This window comes from Pelophylax lessonae (genome assembly GCF_965119305.1).
Source record: "Pelophylax lessonae genome assembly, chromosome: 6".
In the NCBI taxonomy this organism is placed as follows: Eukaryota; Metazoa; Chordata; class Amphibia; order Anura; family Ranidae; genus Pelophylax; species Pelophylax lessonae.
The window spans coordinates 241,304,573-241,330,735 of NC_138773.1; the positions used below are offsets into that span (position 1 = coordinate 241,304,573).

At 42.5% G+C, this 26,163-nt stretch overlaps 1 protein-coding gene across 1 annotated transcript in view; it reads right to left on the reverse strand.

Annotated features, from left to right (window-relative positions):
- OSBPL6 (oxysterol binding protein like 6) overlaps positions 1-26,163 on the reverse strand; it is a gene marked incomplete at its 3' end in the record, with an annotated part of 388,621 nt that overhangs the window by 347,349 nt on the left and 15,109 nt on the right. The gene's annotated exons all lie outside the window — the stretch shown is intronic.

Consider the following 26,163-nt stretch of genomic DNA (forward strand, 5'->3'; position numbering starts at 1 on the left):
CTGCCAGAATGTGGATTAGTAATGTTTCATTCATCTTCCATGTAATATTTTACCCTAAAAGGAAATATTGGCCACGGATAAAAGGAAGCATTTAAATTTGATGCGTCATAACTGACAAAGCATTTTGTCTAAATTTGAGAGCTCAGCCCTGGAATCCCTGATAGACTGTGTGGGTGGGTGAATCGGATCTTCAGCATCCGTAATTAAAATTGCACTGGAAAGAATTGACCCAATTAAAAATGCATGTTTGAAAAAAAAAAAAAAAAAAGTTGAATTCCCACCTATGACCTAGGGAGGTGCTAATTGTAGCGGCAGGAATCTGCTGGGTGGCTAGGTGTGGCTGGCGTACGCTATAATGGCAGGTGTAACAAGACGCAGTCATTTACGGTTCTCTACACAACCAGCGATTACCTGCGGTTATCACTGCTGGACACACACACACACACACACACACACACACAAGGTGTGCCAGGTAATCACTGGCTGTGCAGACAGCTGTGAATACTTGTGGCCCCCGGCCGCCTGTCATCATAGTAAAAACGGGCCCAACAGGCACACCTAGCCGACCCTATTCCTCGAGATTCCAAAATATTCCCGACGGTGTGAATGTAGCCGAATGCATCTTAAATTTGAAGACAAAAATGTATTATATAGCAGCTTACCAATCATACTGTATGTAGTGGCTGCATTTGTTTTCTTTTTTATTTATACCTAGTGATTCTGCAATTGAGGGCAGAATCACACTGCCCCGCTGTGCTTTGGCTGGACTGCAGCATATCCGTGAAAAAAAAAAAAAAAAAAAAAAAAAAAAAAAAAAAAGGAGGGCCGACAATCGACAATCTTGAAAAAAAAGAATATAAAAAATAAATAATAATAGTAATAATAATAATAATAATAAGAATAATAAATATTTTTTATTGGTAATGTTTTATAGCAAAAAGTAAACAAAAAAAAATCTAATTTCTTCTTTAAATGGGGCTCAAACTATGGGACAGATTTATGGTATTTTTTTTTTTTTTTTTTTACTAGTAATGGTAGCGATCAGCGTTTTTTTAGTGAGACTGCAACATTGTGGTGAACAAATCTGACACTAAGTGACACTTTTTGGGGACCAGTGACACAAATACAGTGATCAGTGCTAAAAAAAAAAAAAAAAAAAAAAAATGCACTCTCACTGTACTAATGACACTGGCAGGCAAGCGGTTAACATCAGGGGCGATCAAAGGGTTAAGTGGGTTCCCTGGGAGTGCTTGCTAACTGTGTAGGGGGTGCTTTGACTGGGGGAAGACAGAGGTCTGTGTTCCTGCTTAGCAGGAACACAGATCTCCATCTTCCCCCCCCCTCACAGACCGGTGGTCTGCCTATCCTGAGAACAACTGCAGGGTGCTGGTGAACATCAGGTCGGCCGGACTCACTGATTGGCTCCTCATGCGTGCCTTAGTCCCAGCGCACGAAATGATGCAAAGGTACCTCATTCTGCGCAGAAGGTCTGCAGTATATCTGTGTGGGGCAGTCCAGAACTGGTTAAAGACCCAACTAAAGTCCCACATTATCTCTTAAAGAGCTATTAAAGGCAACTTTTTTTTTTTTCAAATAACAAACATTTCATACTTACCCGAGCAGCCTTAAACCCCCCTCTTCTCGGGTCCTCTGCTGGCGCTCCTGGACCCTCACTCCTGCCGAGTGCCCCCAAAGCAAGCAGCTTGCTATGTGGGCACCAAAGCAGGCTTGCTCCCCAGCCGTTGCTCTGCGTGCCCATTCACACACAGAGCCGCGGCCTGGCCCCCTTTCTCTGCTCATTGGATCATTGGTCATTTACAGCAAATGGCTGCTGGCTGCTGCTGTCTCTGCCAATGAGGAGGGAGAGTCCCCTGAGAGCCTAGGCTCTCATGCACATCCCTGGATCGCAATGGGGCTCAGGCAAATATTGGTGGGGGGGCTGGGGCCTGCTGCACATAGGTTCTTCACCTTAATGCATAGAATGCATGAAGGTAAAATACCTTAAGCTCTTAGAACTACTTTAACACTTGTATGTTTAGAAATTCCTTACAATAACACTTTCCTTCAGTGAAAAATGCTACTTCCTGCTCACACTCCAGTGCTCTGTGCTGGCATAGCTGAGAACAGCCACACCCCTCAACAGGGAAGAGGCAGGGAATAAGAGAGGGCATCTTTGACCAGGACTATTATAATACTTAGTGTGGGGGGCTCCACTCTATTGGCTTACTGGGCTGCACAGTCATATTTTGACTCTGAACAATGAAGAGAGATAACACCGCTCAGGCTAGTCAAAGTCCACAATTTAAGGTAGGTGCTGAACCTCGGCTCACCACCAGAAGCATTAAAGAAGAAAAATGGTCGCACACCACCACAGAATCAGATGAAGAAAAATTCCTTTTTTCACATAAGTGGTACAAGGTACAGCAGGGTAGGACAGTAGACTTGTTTCACACGACTGCTATGTGCTTGTTCACTACCAAGTAGTGCATAGCAGTCATGTGAAACGCCTCTACTGCCCTACCCTGCTGTACCTTGTACCACTTATGTGAAAAAAGGAATTTTTCTTCATTGGATTCCGTGGTGGTGTGCGACCAATTTTCTTCTTTATTATTTTGACTCTGTACAGCAGCTGTGATAAATAAGTGCAGGAAAAAACTGTGGAAATGGGGTTTGTAGTATTAAATTTGAATAAATATCTAAAGGCCTGCTTCTCACTGGAATTTACCTGCATGCAATGGATTCCAGGGGCAAAAACCAGCAAATTCTTTTGGCTGGAATGAAAGGTGCATGTGAATAGCAGCAGCTGTTGAGCCTGTACAGAGTAATGACCGCTGTCACCGTTTGCATGTAGGTATACACCTCCTATCCATCCATTGGCAGCCATGTGCTCCCAGTGTGGAGACACTCAAATTAGGAAGTGTTAGGACTGCAGGTAAAACAGGGTGCCCTGTAGTGGCCCTGCAGCTTACACATACGTTTGCAAATGCGTGTCAACTAAACACCTGTTCTTTATATCATGAGACAGGTCTACTTGGTTGGTGGCAGGCTGGAGGGTGAGTACATCAGACTGGGGGCTGGCTGGCTTCCATGCACCTCTCTTAATCCTTTTCAATTCGTTTTTTTCTGATACCGGGATGGAGACGCTGGGCATACATGCTGGTGTCTCACCTAAATTCCCACATTGCCCACATTGTTTATGTAACCAGGGATGGAGGCACCTTGCCTACAGGCTGGTGCTTCATTTAAAGTCCCACCGTGCGATTTTTGTGCGTTTTTGGTGGATGCAGTCTAATTTGACCCCAGTTTTTTCATATACAGGGATGGAGACCATAGCATGACCTGCTTGTCTCATGTAAAGTCCCAAATATTTTATGAAATCAGGGATGGAGGCACTGTGCTATACAGGCCAATTGCCTCATATAAAGTCCCAATCTGTGTTTTACACTGCATTCGCCAAGGGGTTGGAGGTGTATGCTTCTCAGCTGGTCGTTTTCAGTTTGTACCATCGCAAGAACATCGCTATTAGAGTTTTGAGATACTAGACCAGTCATGGATGGGGGTGGGTTGGGGGAGGTTTGGGCTGCTCCCTCCCACATGCCTCCTATCCATCCATTGGCAGCCATGTGCTCCCAGTGTGGAGACACTCAAATTAAAAGTGTTAGGACTGCAGGTAAAACGATGCCCTGTAGTGGCCCTGCAGCTTACACATGCGTTTGCAAATGCGTGTCAACTAAACCCCTGTTCTTTATTTATATCATGAGACAGGTCTACTTGGTTGGTGGCAGACTGGAGGGCGAGTACATCAGACTGGGGGCTGGCTGGCTTCCATGCACCTCTCTTAATCCTTTTCAATTCGTTTTTTTTCATACACCAAGTGGTTACCTGCAGTGAATGTTCTGTCCGAGCCTAGATGCAGTCAGATGGTAGGATGACCGATGCACAACAGCCTCCGCTATTCCCATGCAACTGTCATTCCAGCCGCAAGAATCCCCCAATTCTTGTCCCTGGAAATTGGTGAATGCTGGTAAATGGCCGTCTGAAGGAGGCCTAATTCTTTACCTTTTCGAGCTTCAGCTACAGGGAAACCCTCTTGCAACAGTGGCCCTCCTGCTCTTGGTAACTCTTTATTGAAGGCAAAAGAATGCCATATCTACCAGGCATATACTGTAGGTAACTGCAACATAACCAGGCAAGCACAAACAGTTAACTCTATAGCGGCATGCAACTCTCACTGCGTCATCGCTTTTATTCCTGGAAATGGATTCTAGATGTCTTAGGTTTAAGACACAGTGACAGTAATTGAGCTCTTTTTAATATTCAACAGGAAGTAATCTCAGAGATAACACTAAATGCTTTTTTCCCCCCCATTAAAATTTAAAAACTAAAAACATCAGTTGAAGAAAATTTGCATTTTTACTCTATAGAAAGACAAATACCATGACAAGTACATGTTAAAATCGATTTGCTCCAAACTCCCCAAGATTAACGAATATAGCCGCCAGGCAAAAGACTGCAAGACAAGGGCAGCATTTTTGTACAATCTATAATAAAGTATTTTATTTCATTTTTAATAAAAGTCTGGAAAAACTCCACACCCATCAAGATTTATGTGTTGGAATGAATAATAAGGTTAGAAGGTGGCATTGAGAATGCAACATAACTGCCTGAAACTTTACACAATGTTAAAGTGGAGCTCCACCCAAAAGGGGAAGTTCCACTTTAAGCTCGCCTCCCCATCTCCTATTCCACATTTGGCGTGTAACTTCTTTCAGGAGGGAGCGGGTAGTGTGGTCATGTGCCATCTCCCATTTCAGCTCAGATCGCCTAGTTTTTCCAGTCCCAGACAATTGCCTGACCACTCAGGAGGCGCACACTAGGCTGTAAAGCTGCAAGCTGTCACAGCCGGGTGCCCACAGTTGTAATGCCAGCGCAGGGGAGAGGAAAGGAAGCGATGGTTCGGGCGACCACATTGCTGGTTCCTGGGACAGGCGAGTGAGCCTTCATTAAAAAGTCAGCAGCTACACTTATTGGAGCTGCTGACTTTTATTAAAACACAAATATGACCGAAACTCCGCTTTAAGTCTCAACAGAACAGCCAAGGTAACTAAAGTACAATGTGAGCTCCTGTAGCACATCAAAGCCAAATAAATGCAACTTTAAGTGGCAAGTAAAACTTTACATAGTTACATAGTAATGCCCAGTACACACGATCCGAAAATCGGGCGACGTTCCATCCGTTATTTTTAGTATTCTAGCAGCTCTCAATAATATTCGCTTAACGGGAGAGGTTACTCACGATACGAATTTTCTCGGACGATAATTCTTAGCTTCCGGTATGCGTAACCACGCTGTAGCGTGTGAGGGGAAAATGATGTCTACTGCTCATGCGCTGTCTACTGCTCACCATTTTTTTTGGACGAACAACATACTGATAATACGATAATCGTACGATGTGTTATAATACGATCAAAATTTTTATGCTTGCACGACCGGATAATATCGGGTGAACTGTCGTGATCGCCTCTCGTAAGCTGTGTACTAACGATCCGATTATCGTCCGATCCTTTCACAAGCGTTAATTTTCGTCCGATTTTCGATCTTGCAAATCTGGCCTGTTAGTGGGCCCTGTAGGCCAGGGTTGAAGACCACTGCCTTAGGGCTCCCAGTTGGAGACTGCTTCACCCAACAGACAGGAGGTCTGTGCATTGGGAGTCAAGAAGACTCCAATCCTCTCTGGGATTCAGAGCCAGAGGCTGCAGCCAGAGAATGTGTGTGGCAGTAAACGGCCTGAGGACTAAAGCCCCGTACACACGTACGAATCGTCGGCCAAACGATCGGCCGTCTTTTGTCCAAGGGCTGTCTTGTCTGTTGAAAAGTGCAAAAGACTGCACACGAATTTTGTCGGCCAACAACAGCCGACTGCAGAAGTGATGTCATGTGATGGTTAACTTTCCTGGTCTTTTTTCTTTTCTGAGCATGCCCAGTCTTGCAAATCTGCTGATTGTCGGCCGAATTCTGTACTGACTGGCGAACTGGTGTCGGCATACAAAAATTTTAAAGTCTGCACGCCAGATTCTGTTCGGCCGAAAGTGCGCTGTCGGCAGCATCATACTAACAAGCCGAAAATCGGCAGATCCGGCGGCCGAACAGTTTCGGCCGACAATCGGTACGTGTGTACGGGCCTTCAGGCCAGAATGGAGCTATGGATGCTAGAGTAAAGTGATCTGCACAGAAGCACCTATGGTCGGGGTGACCAACATAAAGAGCCAGGTGGGATAGCATTTTCTGTTTGTGTATTTACTGGAGAAGAACGCCTGTGTGTGAAACCTATATGTTACGGAAAAATGAGCTAACAGGCCCTTAAAAAAATTGTCATGCTGGAAGACCCATTTTCAGTGTTCTGGGTGAGGTAAGAAAGTTCTCATCCAAGATTTCACAATACATGGCCCTGTCCATTGGCCCCTAAATGTGGCAATGTTGGCCTGTACCTTTAGCAGAGAAACAGCCCCAAAACATAATGTTTCACCTCCATGCTTGACTGTAGGTATGATGTTCTTAGGGTCATAGTCAGCATTTTTCTTCCTCCAAACATGGCCAGTCGAGTTAATGCCAAAGAGCTCAATTTTGGTCTCATCTGACCACAACGCTTTATCCCAATCCTTTTCTGAATTATTTAGATGTTGATTGGCAAACTTCACATTTTCCTTCTTGAGAAGGGGGACCATGCGGGCGCTGCTGGATTTCAATTCGTGGTCATGAATGGTGTTATCAATGGTTTGTTTGGGGACTGTGGTTCCAACTGCATTGAGATCATTCAAAAGCTCCTCCCGTTTAGTTCTAGGCTGATCCCTCATTTTTCTCATAATCAGCCTTACTCCCATGAGGTGAAATCTTGGAGCTCCAGACCGAGGGCGATTGATGGATATTTTATATTCCTTCTGGGAATAATCACTCCAACAGTTGTCTACTTCTCACAAAGCTTCTTGCTGATGGTCTTTTAGCCCATTCCAGCCTTGTGCAGGTCTACAATTTTGTCCCTGACCTCCTTTAACCACTTTACGACCGCTCACAGTAATATTACTGCGGCAAAGTGGCTCGTTATCGTCACACTCCCCCTTCTGGGCGGCGCTTGCTCGCCGCCGGAGGCTCGCTCCCGCTGTTTTCATTCACAGCGGGAGTCGGGCCAGGGGAGGAGCAGCGGCGATCGCCGCTGCTCTTACCCGATCGTCGGGGATCGAGTCTGGAGATCTGCCCGCTGTGTGTAAACAGAGCGGGCGGATCTCCATAGTGACAGGGAGTGACAGATCGGACTGTTCAGCATAGCTGGACATCCGATCTGTCCATGACTCACTCAGTCACCTCCCCCCCCACACGTCAGTAAGCACCAGGCATACATTAACCCCTCCCTCTCCAATAAAATTAACCCCTTCCCTGCCAGTGTCATTTTTACAGTAACAGTGCATATATTAGACATATGCCGGTTTTCGGTAATTCGATATATCGCGGTATTGCATAGCCACGGTATTGTTGTTGTGGCATTTTTAAAATACCGAGTTTATCTGCTCCTGGGTCTGACTTGTGAATTGATACATTTCAGTGAGCTGGATGACTCATTCACTCACACAGCTCTCCCAGTAACTATAAACAAAAATGTTTACATTGTATCTTTTCCTTCCCTCTGCCAGGGAGAAAGGAATTTTAACCTCTTAAAGACTGGACCTTTTTCTGACACTTGTTGCTTGCAAGTTAAAATCAGTTTTTTTTTTGCTAGAAAAGTACTTCGAACCCCCAAACATTTTATATATTTTTTTAGCAGAGACCCTACAGAAAAAAAATGGCGATTGTTGTAATATTTTATGTCACACTGTATTTGCGCAGCAGTCTTTCAAACGCAATTAATAGACTTTAATGAATAAAAAAAAAAAAAAAAACGTAACAGTAAAGTTATCCCAATTTTTTTTTTTTGTTACACAGAGAATCGTGATCTTTATTCCAAGCTAAAAAATCGCGATTCTCATTTTGGCCAGAATCGTGCAGCTCTAATATATATATATATATATATATATATATATATATATATATATATATATATATATATATATATATATATACATACATACATACATACATACATACATACATACATACATACATACACACAAGCCCACATTACATTATTATATAGCCATCAAGCAGTGTCTGGCCTACCTGGTGATGACTGGTCCTGGCGCTCTGATCCGATGGCCTGGTCTTTAAAAGGGCAAATCCTTACGATCCAGAAGTGGTTAAACCTGCAGGAGGACAGGTGTTTTTATCTATTAATGACTTTACTATTGCTTTAGGCCTGGTTCACATGTATGCGGGTTAGCGGTTCACATGTATGCGGGTTGGGGGCCCACATTTGCACAGGCATAGCAGCCCATTGATGTGAATGGGCTTGAGCTGCTATGTCTGCGTTTTCAGCTGAAAAAAGGTGCATGCAGAATTTAAAAAAATGCAGTGGCCATGAAATCCATCCTTCTTTTGCACCATGCGACTTACCTGCCGTTGCTGCACATGCAAACTGTTTTTAAATGCCGTGCCCACGTATACAAAAAATGCAGAAAGCTTGCCAGAGCAGGAACTGCAGGTTAGTCGCATGGTGCAAAAGAAGGATGGATTTCAAGGCCACTGAATTTAAAAAAAATGCTGCATGCACCTTTTTTCTGCGGAAAATGAAGGCATAGCAGCCCGTTCAAATCAATGGGCTGCTATGCCTGTGCAAATGTGGGCCGCCAACCCGCATACATGTGAACCGCCAACCCGCATACATGTGAACCACCAATCCGCATACATGTGAACCAGGCCTAAAGCAATAGTAAAGTCATTTATAAACCACACCTCCTTCAGGTTTAACCACTTCTTGACCACAAGGATTTGCCCTCTTAATGACCAGGCCATCGGATCGGAGCCGAGCGCCAGGACCAGTTATCACCAGTTAGGCCAGACACTGCTTGATGGCTATATAATAATGTAATGTGGGCTTGTGTGTGTGTGTGTGTGTGTGTGTGTGTGTGTGTGTGTGTGTGTGTGTGTGTGTGTGTGTGTGTGTGTGTGTGTGTGTGTATATATATATATATATATATATATATATATATATATTAGAGCTGCACGATTCTGGCCAAAATGAGAATCGCTTGATGACCTATTTTAGGCCTGGTTCACAGAGTCTGTACTGACTGACTATATAATTATGTGCAAAAGTGAACCAAAGCCCCTAAATTCAGCAATGAAATTGAAGTGAGGTGGAAATTTAATAATAGAATACCGTGATAATACCGTATACCGTGGCAAAACCTTAATCAATTAATCGCAGCATGAAAATCTGATACCGTCACAAGCCTAGCATATATATAGCACGGATTACTGCAGTAATGTCACTGGTACCCCAAAAGTGTCAAAAATGTCAGCCAAGGGTCCGATCTGTCCGCCACAATGTCGCAGTCCCACAAAAAAAAAAAAAAAAAAAAAAAAAAAAAAAAAAAAAAAAAAAATCGCAGATCGCCGCCATTACGCGTTAAAAAAAAAAACACCAAAAATGACAGAAATCTTTCCCTTTGTTAGTAAACGCAATAACTTTTGCGCAAACCAATCAAAATACGCTTATTGCGATTTTTTTTACCAAACATATGTAGCAGAAAACAAATTGGCCAAAAATTTTTAAAAAAATTGGTTTTTACATCTTTTTTGGGGGGAATTTCATATAAAAAAAATGTTAAAAATATTGTTATTTTTTCAAAATAAACGCTTTTTTTGTTTATAGCGCAAAAAGTAAAAAATCGCACAGGTGATCAAATACCACCAAAAGAAAGCTCTGTTTGAGGGAAAAAAAGGACGTAAATTTCCTTTGGGTACGGCGTCGCACGACCGCGCAATTGTCAGTTGAAATCGCACAGCGCCGAATCGCAAAAAGTGGCCTGGACGGAAGACAGCAAAATCCTCCGGTGGTAAAGTGGTTAACAGCTCTTTGGTCTTGCCCACTAGGTGAGGTTTGAAGAAAGATTCTGTGGACAGGTGTCTTTTATACACATAAGTTGTTGTGAGGAGCACCTTCTTAAATTTACAGGACTAATCACATAAGCACATACTGTAGCCAGTCTGTGGGAGACAGAATTATTGTTGGTTGGGAATCAAAATATACTTATCTTACTCACTGAACTGAAACTCTATTGATACATTTGTATCATGTGTTTTTTCTGGATTTTTGGTTGATATTCTGTCTCTATCAATTAAAATACATCTATGATAAAAAATTGGGCAAACTTACAAAATCTGCAGGGGATCAAATAATTATTTTCCTCGCTGTATATGATCTAAATCCTTCTAGTGTGATCATAGAGTGCAATAAAGTCCAAAAAGCTGAGATTAATTTGTGCAAAAAAAAAAAAAAAAAAAAAAAAGTTATATATATATATAAAAAATATAGATGGAAAGAGATAAACTAGAAAATGTACAGTTTCATGGGGAAATTGTGTTAAGTGTTCTTGCCACCACCGGTAATCTCCAGCTGTGGTGGGCGGAGTAACTGTGTGTGTTTTAAGTGTGGTGTGTGGGGTGTGTGTGTGGCTGTGTGTGGGAGTGGCAGTTAAGAAATGTTGGCAGTTGGAAACAAACGGTCTAGTTTTGAACATTCCGGAACATTCCACCATTCATTCTTATGGGGCAACTTACATCCTATGGGGCCAATTTCGCCAAAAGAAAAAAAAAAAAAAAACTACGAAATTTTGCAAACCATTCGGCAAAACCTTCCAAAAAGTAATAGCAACGCGATCGGGAACGATCCGCTCATTTCACTATATTACTTGTCTATGTAGTGTAAAACTGTGGGAGAAGTTGGAGTGCCAAAATTGTCCCATAGGCTTTCACTATAATAAGAATAATATATATGTGAAATAATAGTAAGTGTACTTGCCATAGGCAAGAACACCTAATGAATCAAAATGAAAGAAAAACTAAAAATAAAGTATGCACTGTTCCTATAAAGTTGCTCAGTATAAACATTTAAAAACTATTAATTCCCTCAACATTCAACTTATGTGACCTTAATCCATCAAATAGACTCAAAGTGCTAAAGTGCATAGAAAAACAAAAACTATGCAAAAGCAATACACTGTGCCATAAAATAAAAGTCCATATACATTGTTCCAGTTCAAAGTGACTTGTGCTTTAAAAATTGTGCAGCAATAGCAGACTGGTGAATAGGTTAAAATGACTCATGCCCCCTTCTGGGTCTACACTCACCAGGTGGATGCACCCTTGCAGTAGGAGCCACCTTACAAGGTTTACAGTATATGCCTATGAACAATTAAAAGCATAAAATAAAAAAGGCAAAACTTTTTTTTAAGCTTTGGACAGAGTGGAGAGGGATGAGAATGCTTGTCCGGTTTTTATTGCGGTCTGTATCCATGTTAAGGAGGAGATTCACCCTCTATTTGTCCTGTTTACCATGGTTATTGAAAGTAAAAGAAAACCCCAAATATTGGGTTGTCCCCAGAAAAGTAAGAGGGGAAATCTTCCAAAAGGGGAGATGGATTGTGGTGACCTGGGGGTCCCCAAGAAATTTCTTTAATTTGCAGAGATTTCCTCCCACTTCCTGTTTTGCTATGGGACAAGAAGTGAAGGAAAATCTTCACAATGGGACACCAGTGGCGAAAAAGAAAAAAGTCTGATGGGTTTAACCCTCCCTCGTTCTATCCAAAAAGAAAAAAAAAAAACAAAAAACAATTTGCCTATAGCTCTATTTTAATGCAGACCAACACAATTTTCTTGTTCGGGGGGGGGGGGGACCCCAGAAGAGGGGGATATGTCTGGGCTGCTCTGTGCAAAACCATTGAACGTCCCTACGGAGACTCTCAGAGATGATCAGATAAAATCATGACGGCTACTTCTTTTCTGTGGTTTTTAACTATTGCGGTTCTATATAATAATAAAAAAAAAAAAAAAAAAAAAATCAACCCAATTCAAGGTCTGTATCAGTCCTGAGATATAGATGACATCCTATATAGAGAATGCCATGCTGTATATATGTTGTTAGATTGGAAGCGAATGACAATGCTCTTAATTTGTGGATGCAATCATACATTATGTTCATTAACCTTCTGATGAAGAAATATACAATATATTTTGAAACGCGTTAGGTCTTCCACTACCCCTATCTGTGAAGAGTGGATATGAACGTTGGTGATTTATGTTTTTTGAATCACTGTGTATTTTATCCATTGTATTGTCTCATATATTTTTTGAGCTTTTGCAATGTTGTAAAACATTGATACGCATACCTCTTCTTGCAATCTCTCTAGCTCACACTATTGCCCTGTAAAATCCCAAATCAGAGGGAAATATTTCTGACTTCTATATTTAGAAATGTGGGTATTTCTTTAGTTTAATTGTTTTATCCATTGGCCCAATATTTTTAACACAATTTTCCTGAGCTGATAAACAGATGTAAACTGTGACTGATACTTCAAAACATTAGGCCTGTGACTGGTTCTTCCCAATTCCTGACTCCTATTTTAAAATACGATATCATTATAGGAAGCTCCTTGACCACAATTCAGCTTTGGGTAGACACTAGCGTGTTAAGATTATATCTACATTTCCCTTCCCACCTTATTGAGGATTATTTATGCATGTAATTCCGTTATACTATAAATTCCAGTGCAATAAATTATTGATCAGGTACTCTAGTCTATACCAATATATCGCACTTTAATAATTGATAGTAGAAAGTGTCCCAAGGTCAGTTTGCTTGGAAAATACCTTTGCACATTCACCTTCTCATAAAATTCTTTTCCGTTTGACAGATCATTGCAAAGACAGAAGAAGAGATACAAAATCTATTTTAAGGAGAAGAAATGCTGCTTCATACTTTAAAGCTTCAAGAATAACATCATTCATGCATAATTAATGGATATTATTAATCTTTTTTTAGGTCATGTATGCATTCGGTTTGAAAGCAAATCTTCCAAATACATTAAAAAATATAATTAAATATGGCTGCTCCCCAAATTAAGATGAGCCCCAGCTCCCCCCCCCCCCGCCCCTCCCAAAACAAAGACCTGCCTTTTTCTATTCAGCTGTCAAATACTAGAGCCTCCAATGTCCACTAAGGCTGCAGCATTTGAAAGCTGAATAGGAGCAATCCTGCAGCGGTAGGTCTTAAAGGGGAACTAAAGTTTAAAAGAAAAACCTGGGACATGTGGACACTTTTGCAGAAGAGATAGGCAGGCTAGGTTCCCACATCCGTGGGTGTGGGGCTGGGTGTGAATTATAAGCTTTCCCACACCCACAGCAAAAAAATGTGCCAGTGTTAGATGTGCGGGAGTGCATGGTACCCCCATGTTCTGCCCATGCACTGGAGGGTGTCTTCCCGGCCTGGGAACTGCAGAGCACTATGCGGTTTCCCTGTGATTGGGATTTCAGGAGTGTCAATATACTGTGTCCCTCATACCTTCTACTGACCGACTGACTATGGGTCCTACCATCAACATCCACATAACTACTTACTGTCCTCTAATGACATATGGGTCACCTGAAGAACCTACTAAGCACTGCAGGGGACACCGGCTAGTATTCATTTATGTCATGACAGTCACATTTTATTTGGAATTTCAGATTCATGACAAGGTCACTTTAACCACTTGCCGACCGACCGCCGCAGTTTTACTACGGCAGGCTGGCTCGGCTGCTGGAACTAGGGATCAACCGATTATCAGCAAGGCCGATATGAACTTTCCTCGATATATAGGTATCAGCCCCGGAACTGGCCGATATGTTCGTGATGTCATTCTGCCCTCTCCCTTGCTTTGGACAGCCTCGTCTGGAGTCGGGACTGGTCTCGCAAGAGTGTATCACAGCCATACATCCACCCACAGCAGCCCGGTGCAAGCCAGCCACCCACAGACCCTGTACCAGCCAGCCACATCCCCTGTGCCAGCCACAGGCCCTGTACCAGCCACCCACCACAGGGTGCCAGCCAGCCACCCACGCACCCACCACAGGGTGCCAGCCAGCCACCCACCACAGGGTGCCAGCCAGCCACCCACCCACCCACCACAGGGTGCCAGCCATCCATTAAACAAAAACACGTTCATTACCAGATTTGTGTCAAAAATTGTCATTTTGTACATTTAAAGCTTTGAAAAATATCGGCCAATACGCGATGGCCAAAATATTGGTATCAGCAACCAAACACCAATATCGGTTGATCCCTAGCGCGAACCGACGTAGTGCTATATCGGTCACGCGCACAGCCGACAGCGAGCTCCCGCCCCCGCTAGGCAGCGGAGAGGCCGATGCACAGGGCCGGAGCCCGTGGTTGCCGGCGGCTACCTGCGATCACTCCCCACTGAGAGAGAAGGAAGGGCAGCTGTTGTAGACACAGCTGACTGTTCTTTCTGAAATGATCACAGAGCGGTGGTCATTTTACAAGTCCCTCCCCCCCACAGTTAGTAAACACTCCCCTAGGCTTACATTTAACCCCTTGACCACCCACTGTGTTAACCCCTACCCTGCCAATGTCATTATTACAGTAACAGTGCATATTTTTAGCACTGATTACTGTAGTAATGTCAGTGGTTCCCAAAAGTGTCAAAAATGTCAGTTAGCGGTCCAAATTGTTTGCCGCAATGTTGCTGTCCCGGAAAAAAAAAAAAAAATCAATAAATCGCAGAGGTGATCAAATACAACCAAAAGAAAGCTCTATTTGTGGGGAGAAAAAAAAGAGGACATCAAATTTCATTTGGGTACAGCATCACACGACCGGGTAATTTTTCATTAAAGTAATGCAGTGCCGAATCGCAAAAAAAAAATGGCCTGGTCATTAAGGGGGCAAATTCGTCCGGTCCAGAATTGGTTAATGTTGGCTTAGAGAGAAGTTGCAGGGCCATACCAGGCTTGGGATTCAGGGAGCTACTCAATGATACATTTCAAAGAATTCTCAGATGCAACAATGTACTTCAGCTGCGTTGTTACCTTAGGCACTTTAGGCCCGGTCAGCTTCACATTATCGGTTTTTACCTACATTGAACATTAAAGCAGACCTTCACTCCTCTTCTCTACCAATAATCCTGCTATAGAACTTTACTTTTTTTGCAAATCTTTTTTTTCCCCCCTCTGTAAACCGCGTGTGCTTCTGAGTAAGAGATCAAAGCCAACTGGGATACGAAAAAAAGTAAATAGTGGGCTTGGAAGATCACTAAAAATGTAACATCTTTAAAGTATTACTGTTTTTTTTTCTCTCAACAAATGCAAAAAGACCTTCTGGGTGAAATACGTACATTCCAAAAGATTGCATTTTTTTGCAGATTACTACCTTAAATTGGCTGTAAAGCCTTAAGGTTTTAATGCATTCTATGATCCAATCCAGCGATGTGCAGGAGCCCAGCTGCTTCAGCCCCCGTCACTCTCCTCATTGGACAGATTGATAGAAGCAGGAGCCATTGGCTCCAGGCTCTGTCAATCAAAAGCTGCGACACGGGAGCCAGAACCGAGTCCCACTGTCTGTGTCAAAAGATGCAGTAGTGGGACACGGGAGTGGTGCCCCCATGGAACACTGATTTCTGTGGAGGCACCTGATGAAGAGGAAGGACCTGAAGCGGGGGGACCCAGAAGAAGGGGATCTGGGCTGCTCTGTGCAAAACCATTGCACAGAACACGTCAGTATAGGCATGTTTGTTATTAAAAATAAAACGTTTACAACCCCTTTAAGAAAAATCTGTTTGTTCCACTACGTCTTTGCAAGACTGATAACTGAATGGGAGGATCTGGTTCATTATAACCACCCGGTGTTCTAAAAGAGGAAAGCAGCAGGGTTTGCATCCATTTTGAAGTATTTAACCTTTGTAAAGTAACTCACTAAAAAACATTATTGCAGAGGATGCCTAAAATATATTACTTCTCTCTTAGGACAAACATCTGAGAAAATCAGTGAGCCAATCACACAAGCAGGAAACCTACATTGCAGGGGTTTTTCTGTACACCAACTATCTATAGAAGCCTCTAGGATGCCATATTGCGTTGAACTTTGACAGTTTCAAAAACCACAGCGGCTTCATATTCAAATAGAAAGGACATTTTAACCACTTCTGGAGAAGGTTTTACCCCCTTAATGACCAGGTTATTTTTTGCGATACGACACTGCGTTACTTTAACTGACAATTGCGAGGTCGTGCGACAATGTGCCTAAATAAAATTGATGATGTCCTTTTTTTCCCCACAAATGGAGCTTTTTTTTTTTATGGTATTTGATCGCCACTGCGGTTTTTATTTTTTGGGCTATAGAAGAAGGAGTGACAATTTCTATTATCTACTATAAAACACAGCCAATAAAAAAAAAAAAAATGTAATACATTTTTTCATCATTTTAGGCCAATTTGTATTCTGTTGCATATTTTTGGTAAAAATCCCAATAAGTGTATATTAATTGGTTTGCACATAAGTTATCACGTCTACAAAACTAGGGCAAAGATTTATGGCTTTCTTTTTTTAATTTTTTTTTTTTACTACCAGTAATGGTGGCTATTAGCGATTTTTAGCGGGACTGCAACATTGTGGTGGACAGATTGGACACCTAACTGACATTTTTGAGGGAACCAGTGACATTACCACAGTAATCAGTCCTAAGAATATGAACGGTTACTGAACTAATGACACTGGCAAGGAAAGGGGTTAACACCAGGGGCGATCAAAGTGTTAAGTGTGTCCCTAGGGGATGCTTTCTAACTGTGTGGGGGATGGACTCATTAGATGAACATAGAGATCTGTGTTCCTGAATAACAGGAACACAAGATGCCTGTGTTCATCTGTGACAGAACAGCGGTCTGCTTTGTTTACATGGACAGAACGGCGTTCTGCCTCTCTGGGGAATGATCGCCAGGGGACATCGCGTCTGCCGAACTAGCTGATTGGCTCCCCCATTGGCTATTGCACGAAACGATGTACAGGTATGTCGTTTCGCGCAATAGAGCCGAACTGTCCCAGTATGTGTGCGGCGGCTGGTCAAAGAAATGTGGAATTGGGAAAAAAAACACAACAAACCAACCTTCATACTCACCTAGATGGCTGCAGCGTTAATGTCAGCTCCAAGGCGCCAAGAACTGAGCGATCACATGACTGCTGATTGCTCAGTTCTCAGTCTTCACTGAGCAGAGAGCCGGTGACTATCAACCACCGCTCTTTGCTCTGCCCCCTCCAGCACTTAGTGGAGCCCCAGGCAGGAGAGGTGGCAGGAGCAGCTGGCTCATGCTCTTAACACCACGCTCCAAGTACCCCGCTAAAAACTTAAGCCCCCTCCTGCTCAGGCTTCTGGGCAGATCTTGACATTATTGTCGGGATCCCTGCAGAGCCTGCACCAGCTCAGTGAAGTCAGCCAACAGCAGACTTTAGCCTGAGTCACAGGAGGAGTGCAGAAATAAGTAAACTCTTGTGACCCACAGAAGAAGAAGTATGGCTAATAAAAACTTTAATAACATTACAATTACAAAAATGGTTTGTGTAACAATTATATATGCTAGATTATTATTTATTTTTTTAACAAAAGTAAAATTCCCCTTTAAACTCCAAAGGCTAACAATAATCAAGTCCATGTCATTTCCATTCACCTGTGTCAGTTTTCAACTTATTTCATGGTCAACTGAGGTTCCCTGTGAAAAATGCAGGAGGTACCAATACTTATGGCTGCTCCTGTAGATATTAAACCCGAAGCATAACTAAATGCTTTATACCATTATAAAAAGGTAAGAGGAGAATTCATTTGCCCATCCAATTTCTGCATTTTCCTTTTTCTGAAACGTCAATAAAATGCAGGATGCCAATGCAGTTGAAAACTACATAATAAAAAAATAAAATACCAACAAATGAGTAAAACTTTTTACATAATGTAGTTAGCTGACAGTTACATCATATTAGCACTACTATATGGTAATCAGAAAGGAAGACTTCAGATGTTTGCTGATCATACTATTACTGCACATTGTTCATGTATGCATAATCATACAAACACGGAGGAAGGCAGAACTACAACTACTGTAAAATAAATAATACATGAGGCTTCACAAAGGCCAGTTGGGAGAACAGGCCAGAGGCGTCAGGATGGTAATATAGTCTGGGAGGAAATATTAGCATGTAAGTCTAAAGCTCTACAAGGATGATAGATTTCTTTGTGCATAAAATGGTTCCCGTTTTGAAATCCATTTGAATAAAAGGGAAGCAGAAATAGAGAAGCAAAAGATTACCTAAAAGGATCAAACCTTCCAACAATCCTAGTCTTTAACAGAGCTGTCAAATTTTGGGACTTAAAGGTTGCAAAGGTTAATTAGGGTTGGCCCACACTTTAGGGCTCTTTCACACAGGGAGTCCGTTCTGATCCACCGGTCAGTTTTTTTGGCGGATCTGAAGGGATGCCCCATGTATCTCTATGGGGCATCGGATGTCAGTGGAGACATGTCCGCTGACATCCGATACTTTAAAACCGGATAAATGGAAACCACATTTTCCATCCGTCTGGCAGATCGGATGAGAACGGACAGACGGTCCGTTCCCATCCGATTCCCCCATAGAGATGCATGGTGACCTGACAGCTGTGTCTCTGCACACAGCACGGAGACACAGCTGTCATCCGCCTGCTCAGCGGGGGATTGGCGGATCGATCCCCCGCTGAGAAAAACGGAGTCCGTGTGTGGAAGGAGCCTTAAAAAAGGTAACACCACTTTCATGGGGTTCACTAACTAAACTCTACTAAAACACTGCAGGAGTTATTTTATGAAGTAATGCGGTAGCGGGTTCCCTCCGACAGATGAATGTAATAAAACATGCAATCAAAAATTGTGGGGGGGGGGGGGGGAATACGGCATGGGGTGGTATGGATTTTGATGGGAACACCCATGCCAAAAGCCCCCCTTTAACAAGAGGGCCCTCAGATTCCAGCCCCCCCCCCCCCCATGTGAATGAATATAGGGTACATAGAACCCCTACCCATTCACAAGAAAAAAAAAAAAAGTCCACTGGTGTAAATCCATTGACGCCCGCTGCCACCTCCGCCGTTCAATAGTGCTTAACCACTTCCCACCAAAGGATGTAAGTGTACGTCCTTGGGTTTCAGTGGTTATACCAGGATGATGCCTGCACCTACAGGCATCATCCCAGTACCATTATTTTTTTCAGCCGGTGATTCTGTAGAAGCCAGAAGTGATCTGAGTGGCGGAGGCTGGGAGAGATGGGGGAGAGGGGGGAGAGAGGGAGATCGCTCCCCTCTCTCTGTAATCCAGGAGCGATGAGTATTCGTCACTTCCTGTTCCGCCCCTTTGATTACCTGGCAACCAGTGGCCAGAGGAGCAGCAAATCAGACCAATCGGCTGCATGGGGGGGGGGGGGGGAGACAGAGGAGAGATTTGGTGGTCTAATAGACCCCAAATCTCTCCATAAAGAGGACCAGTCACGGCCAATGCTTTCACAAGGGATGTAGTTCATCCCTTGGGATAGCAATAACGTTCCACTGTCCCACCGTGCTTACGCGCAAATGCGAACGCATACGTTACTCCTGCACGCATGTAAACAGTGATCGCACCACACGTGAGGTATTGTTGCAAACGTCAGTGAGAGCAATAATTCTAGCACCAGACCTCCTGTGCCACTCTAAACTGGTAACCTGTAAAATGTGTTAAAATTCTCCAAAGGGGACGCTTTAACGCACCGTAGTTTGCCGCCATTCCACGGGCAGACTCACTTTTAAAGCGTGGAATTAGGTATTCGGTAGCTATTTACTCAACATAACAATCTTTCACATTAGAACAAAAAAAAACAAAAACGTAGGTTTTTTTTTTTTTTTTTTTTTAATTCATGAATGTGTTTCTTTCCTCCAAAAAAATGCGTTTAAAAAAACGCTGCGTAAATACCGTGTGACATGAAAAAAATTGCAACGCACACCATTTTATTCTGAAGGGTTTCTCCTAAAAAAAAAAAAAAAAAAAAAAAAAAAAAAAAAAAAAAAAAATGTATTAATGTAATATATATATATATATATATATATATATATATATATATATATATATATATATATATATATATATATATATATATATATATATATATATATATATATATATATATATATATATATATATATATATATATATATATATATATATATTGGAAGTGGATTTTTACATGTAGGAGCAAAGTGTCAGAATAGGCTTGGGAATGAGGTGGTTAAATAACCAAGGGCCATCTGTTGATGTTAGTTAAGAACTGTCAGACGCCGGAGCTGGCAGACAGTGGGAGAGGAGGATTTTTTTTTTTTCCCCTTGGGTGGGTGGTGCTGGCTGGCATCGCGATTGATGGGGGATCTACACCATGGGATTTTTTTTTTTTTTTTTTTTAAGTCCCCTGGTGTAGATCCATCATCAATCACGATGCCCGCCGTCACCAACGCCCTGAAAAAAACAAAAATGGGAGGGGGGGGGGGGGGAATGGACATGGATGGTGTAATAGTGTATAAATCCAAGCGTTTTTATGCACACATGGGAGTGGCAGGTGACAATTGAAAAAAATAAAATGTTAATAAAAACAACGCCATCTGGAACATAGGACCAGGTGTTTTTTTTTTTTGGGATTAGTTTGGTTTCTCTGACAAACATCCTCAATGCCTGTGAACAACTTTGAGCCCCCAATCAACCAGGGTGGCTGCCATCGTTGTAGCCTTATTTGCAACCTCGGCAGCCCAGGTCTCCTTTTTCCTTTTCTTGTCTCCTCCCTCTCAACCCCTTTACAAACAGTAAAAGTGTAGATGAAAAAGCATTCGTATTTACCGCCGTAGAGGTACAGTCATTCAGTTCTATGGCTGGCTGTGACTCCCTGGGCATGGAAAAATGCTGGGAAATTTACATGACAGTACATATAGCAAACACAAGGCGCGCGTGCCGAATCCAGCCTGGCAGGCCATGTCATGTCATGTGGCCCTCGCAGTTTTTCAGCCCGCACTCACCAAGGGGCATGGCGCCTGAATCTGACAGAACGATCAGGTGAGGCTGGGCCAAATACACGGCTACTTGAGCCGCTTACACGTGGGGGGAGTAGGGGTGAATGAGGGCTGAAGAGGTATGGAAGGAGATGTGTGCAGAGGTCAGAATCAAGGAAGAGGGGTGGAAAAGATGTTGTAATCTGTAGACAGTGCACCCCTGAATCCCGCACTCCGTATAGGGCGCACCCCTGAACTCCGCACTCTGTATACGGTGCATCCCTGAACTCTGCACTCCATACATACTACCCAACCAGCCCCCTGAGGGCAACCATACTGCTGATGTGGCCTGCAATGAAATGGGAGTTTTGACACCCCTGCAGTACAGCATATTTACACCGCAAACCGTACATGTCCACGAGCCCTAAGCGATCACTCAAAATTTTATTTTGCAGTCTGAACCTACTAAACATCCTGATGGCCATGTGAATCTATTGTAAAAGAATATTAGACGTCTTCTTTAAATGTATGTAAACCCCATAAACTATTTTTTAGGATGTTTGACATTATGCCCAACTGTATACAGATTATGCTTAAAAAGTAGTCAGCATAACACACAGAAAGTGCAATCACTGGCAAAAGGTTAAAAATAATTTGCTGTCATCAGATACAGAACATTAAACTTAGGGTGTATACACACACACACACACATACACATACACATATATATATATATATATATATATATATATATATATATATATATATATATATATATATATATATATATATATATATATATATATATATATATATATATATATATATATATATATATATATACATACATACATACACACACATACATATATACACACACACACACACACACACAATATATATATATTTATTCTTAGACCCTGAACACAAAAAGGTCAACAGACTGGGCAGCTGGTATGCCTTCTTCATGCCTGCCAAGCCTTCAAACCTAGTTGATACACAGCTACTCAATGAACACTGAAACATCTGGCTGCTTTTGATGCTGGCCATCCATTTATTTTCATTGTTCCTTTTGACTAGTCCCAGTTCTGAGAAGGCGCTTGACTGTTCATGGAAGAGAAGTGCTTCTTCATCCAAAAATGGGGTTTGACAAGTCTTTAAAAATGTGTGCACTGTGGTTTAAATATATATATTTGTGCTTAGAAAAAACTACGAAAAGGAGGCCACTTTTGAAAATGCCAGTTTCCTGGCCCGCATCTTGATGCAATGGCTTTAGCACTTTTTGAGTCAGGAAGAATCTCATGACCATTCATTACGGACATTATGTCAGTGAAGGGTTAAAGCCCAATTACAAACAAAGTCGAACTTTGGTAAAGCAAAATTCCTTTCTTGCAGTGGGGCTGTGCTCATACTGCAAGGGTTAACTGCTCATTTAGTCTAGGGCACAGGTGTCAAACACAAGGCCCGCGGGCCGAATGCGGCCCCCCAGGCCATTTTATGTGGCCCTCGCACCTCTCCTGCAGCAGCAGCACCCTTCGTGTCTCTGCCCCCACCTTGTCTCAGTAGTCGGCAGCAGAGAGAACAGAACTCCTTTGCCAGATCCAGCACTTTTCTTCTGTACAGCTGCAGAAAGGCTCGTCTTTGACCTCCCCCTTCTCAGCAGTCCGCAGCAGAGAGGAGGGTAGAACTCCTCCTACAGATCCTGCACCTCTCTGTGCAGCCGCAACACCACCTTGTCTCTGCCCCCCCCCCGCTTTAAGCATTCAGCAGACTGATTCCAGCCCTCCTCCAGACCCTGTACTTTCTTCCTCCCAGATCCACCCACATCTTCTTCCTGGCAGCAGCACAAGGTAAGAGGGGTGCATTGTGATGTAAGGAATGGTGGGTGACTCTTGACATCTCATGTAAGGGTGTAAGGGGGCGTGGGGTGCTCTGGACATCTAAATCTTACAGATATAACCGGCCCTTCGAGGGCAACCATAAGGCTGATGCGGCCCGCGATGAAATTGAGTTTGACACCCCTGGTCTAGGGGATGGCAAAAGCACTTTTAATGGATTCTACACTCCCCTAGTAGACAGCACTCCAGTGGTGGACTATCCTTTGGTGTTTTCACATCAACATAGGGCTATGGTCCCTGCATCAGGCTTGGGGATATCAAAAGATGAGGCTGCAAGGACTGGTCTAGTTAGTGGTGGATCAGGCAAGTAAAACTCCTCATCCCGGTCCTCTAGGCATAAGCACCCTGCCCCATTGCAAGGGAGGAGTTTTTTTATTTTCCTTGAGTTCCGTTTTAATTTCATTTTGGATAGGGTAGGTAAGGGTTAGTGCCTCTTTTAGGTTTTTACTTCCTTCTGTTCTTCTAAGAAACATACATACACACACATTATATAAAATCACACACAGTATCTCACAAAAGTGAGTACACCCCTCACATTTTTGTAAATATTTTATTATATATCTTTTCATGTGACAACACTGAAGAAATGACACTTTGCTACAATGTAAAGTAGTGAGTGTACAGCTTGTATAACAGTGTAAATTTGCTGTCCCCTCAAAACAACTCAACACACAGCCATTAATGCCTAAACCACTGGCAACAAAAGTGAGTACACCCCTAAGTGAAAATGTCCAAATTGGGCCCAATTAGCCGTGTTCCCTCCCCGGTGTTATAAGGTCTCAGGTGTGAATGGGGAGCAGGTGTGTTAACGCTCTCACTCTCTCATACTGGTCACTGGAAGTTTCAACATGGCACCTCATGGCAAAGAACTCTCTGAGGATCTGAAAAAAAGAATTGTTGCTCTACATAAAGATGGCCTAGGTCAGTGTTGGCGAACCTTGGCACCCCAGTTGTTTTGGAACTACATTTCCCATGATGCTCAACTACACTGCAGAGTGCATGAGCATCATGGGAAATTTAGTTCCAAAACATCTGGGGTGCCAAGGTTTACCAACACTGGCCTAGGCTATAAGAAGATTTCCAAAACCCTGAAACTGAGCTGCAGCATGGTGGCCAAGACCATACAGTGGTTTAACAGGACAGGTTCCACTCAGAACAGGCATCGCCATGGTCAACCAAAGAAGTTGAGTAAATGCATGAGTATATGAAGTAAGAAACTTGCCCCCTACCCCAACGAGCAGAAGAAGGCTCTGTTGCACAACCAAAAAAAATAAAAAACTTTAATAAAAAACGCGGCCCTCTAGAACATAGGACCAGGTGGTTTTATTGGGATCAGTTTGGTTTCTCTGACAATATCCTCAGTACCTGTGAACTTCATCGAGCACACAATTAACCAGGGTGGCTGCCATCATTGTAGCCTTTTCACAACCACAATCCTTTACCCCATTCACCACCCCCCATATTAACCCATTCCCCCCCCCCCCCCCCCAGTTCTCCTTTCCCATGTCTCTCGTCTCCTTCCTCTGCCCCTTTCAACCCCCATACAAAACATCAAAAAAAAAAAAAAAAAAAAAGTGTTGATGCACTCCACCATGGCCTATTACCTGTTACTGAATTGCCTTACTGAGCGTTGCAACACTCCGGCTCTTTCAGAAATCCTAATCGGGGTTCTATATTGCGACTAAGCAATCAATGATTATTGGTTAAGCAAACGGTTTTTCAGTGACTCCCATGTCAGGCTTTTTGGGCTTTATTTTCCTGTCCTACATCAGAGCCCATTTCTCAGTGATAATTGGTTCTACTCCCTTTGTTGCGTGGTTATCTGCTCGATACTCATTCTCGGTCATTCTTTGTGCATCTTTAAATAAAGAATTTTAAAAAATAAAATGACGCCATTTTGGAGAATACACCTACCATTGCAGCAGTGGACCTTTGCGGTTCTTTTCTGTAACCCACTGCGTCCCAGATCTTTAGGGATGAGCCTAATATTCATGTACAAAATGTGAGTAACCAATCTTTGCAACTTTGGTTTTATTAAAATGTTTATTACAGATTACAGTCTGCACTTTTCCCCCCTTTTTTTTTTTTTTTTTGTTTTTGTTTGAAGAATTGAAAAATCAATGCTAGTCTATAGAAAAGCGAAAACAAAAAAAAAAACAAAAAAAAAAAAAAAACTTGTTTGAAGTTAGGCTTTACCCACTTCCATTGACTATGCGCCATAGTTTTTCATAAACTGCGTATCTCAGATTTTGCCGTAGTTTCTGTAAACACTGGAAAAAGAAAAAAGGCACATTGTCCAGGAAATTGTAAAAAAATCAAATTCTACCATAATTTTCTCAGTTCTAGCTGATCAGTCGCCATAAACTTAGTGCAAGTTAACAAAGTGCCACAAATAGTGCAATAAAAGGATCCCAGGTCTCATTCAACAAGCTAAACATTTGCAGCCTGACCCCGAAACACTCGGCTCTTTTAGCCAATGGCCACTTGGTCAGTTACTCATATAAAAGGATCACTGAGGCCTGAGTAAAATGCTACGAAACGCTACATTAAATCAAGAGTAATATGTCAAGAATCATGGAGCAGGGGAGCAAGTGTAGGCATTATGTGCCAAGTTCAACAGAGAGCCATTAATCTGAGCCAACAAAAGGAATGAAACAGTTTCTGGGGAGAGGTCAACAGACTAATACATTGTTAGAAAATGTCACTTCCACTAAACAGCTTGAGAAGAGCAACTGTATCTGTCCAAGTTCATCTATGAACAATGCAAAAAGCAATCCTACATAATCTAAACCTTGACAATGAACTTGTCCTATTTGGTTGCTTTTGCTTATATATTCCATTGTAACAGTTCTGGTAAATTTGAAAAGTTAAAAACAAAAAATAAAATTACATTTTTTAAATAGAATATAATACAGTGGATATAAAAAGTCTACACATCCCTGTTAACCACTTCTGGACCGGAAGGATTTGCCCCCTCAATGACCAGGCCATATTTTGACTTGGCAATATTTGCCCACTCTTTGCAAAGAGGCTCTAAATGTCAGATTGCAAGGGCATCGCCTGTGCACAGATTTTCAATTGGGATTCCGTTCTGGGCTCTGGCTGGGCCATTCCAAAACTTTAATCTTCTGGTGAAGCCATTTCTTTGTTGATTTGGATGTAGGCTTTGGGTCGTTGTCATGCTGAAAGATGAAATTCCTCTTCATGTTCAGCTTTCTAGCAGAAGCCTCGAGGTTTTTTGCCAATATTGACTGGTATTTGGAACTGTTCATT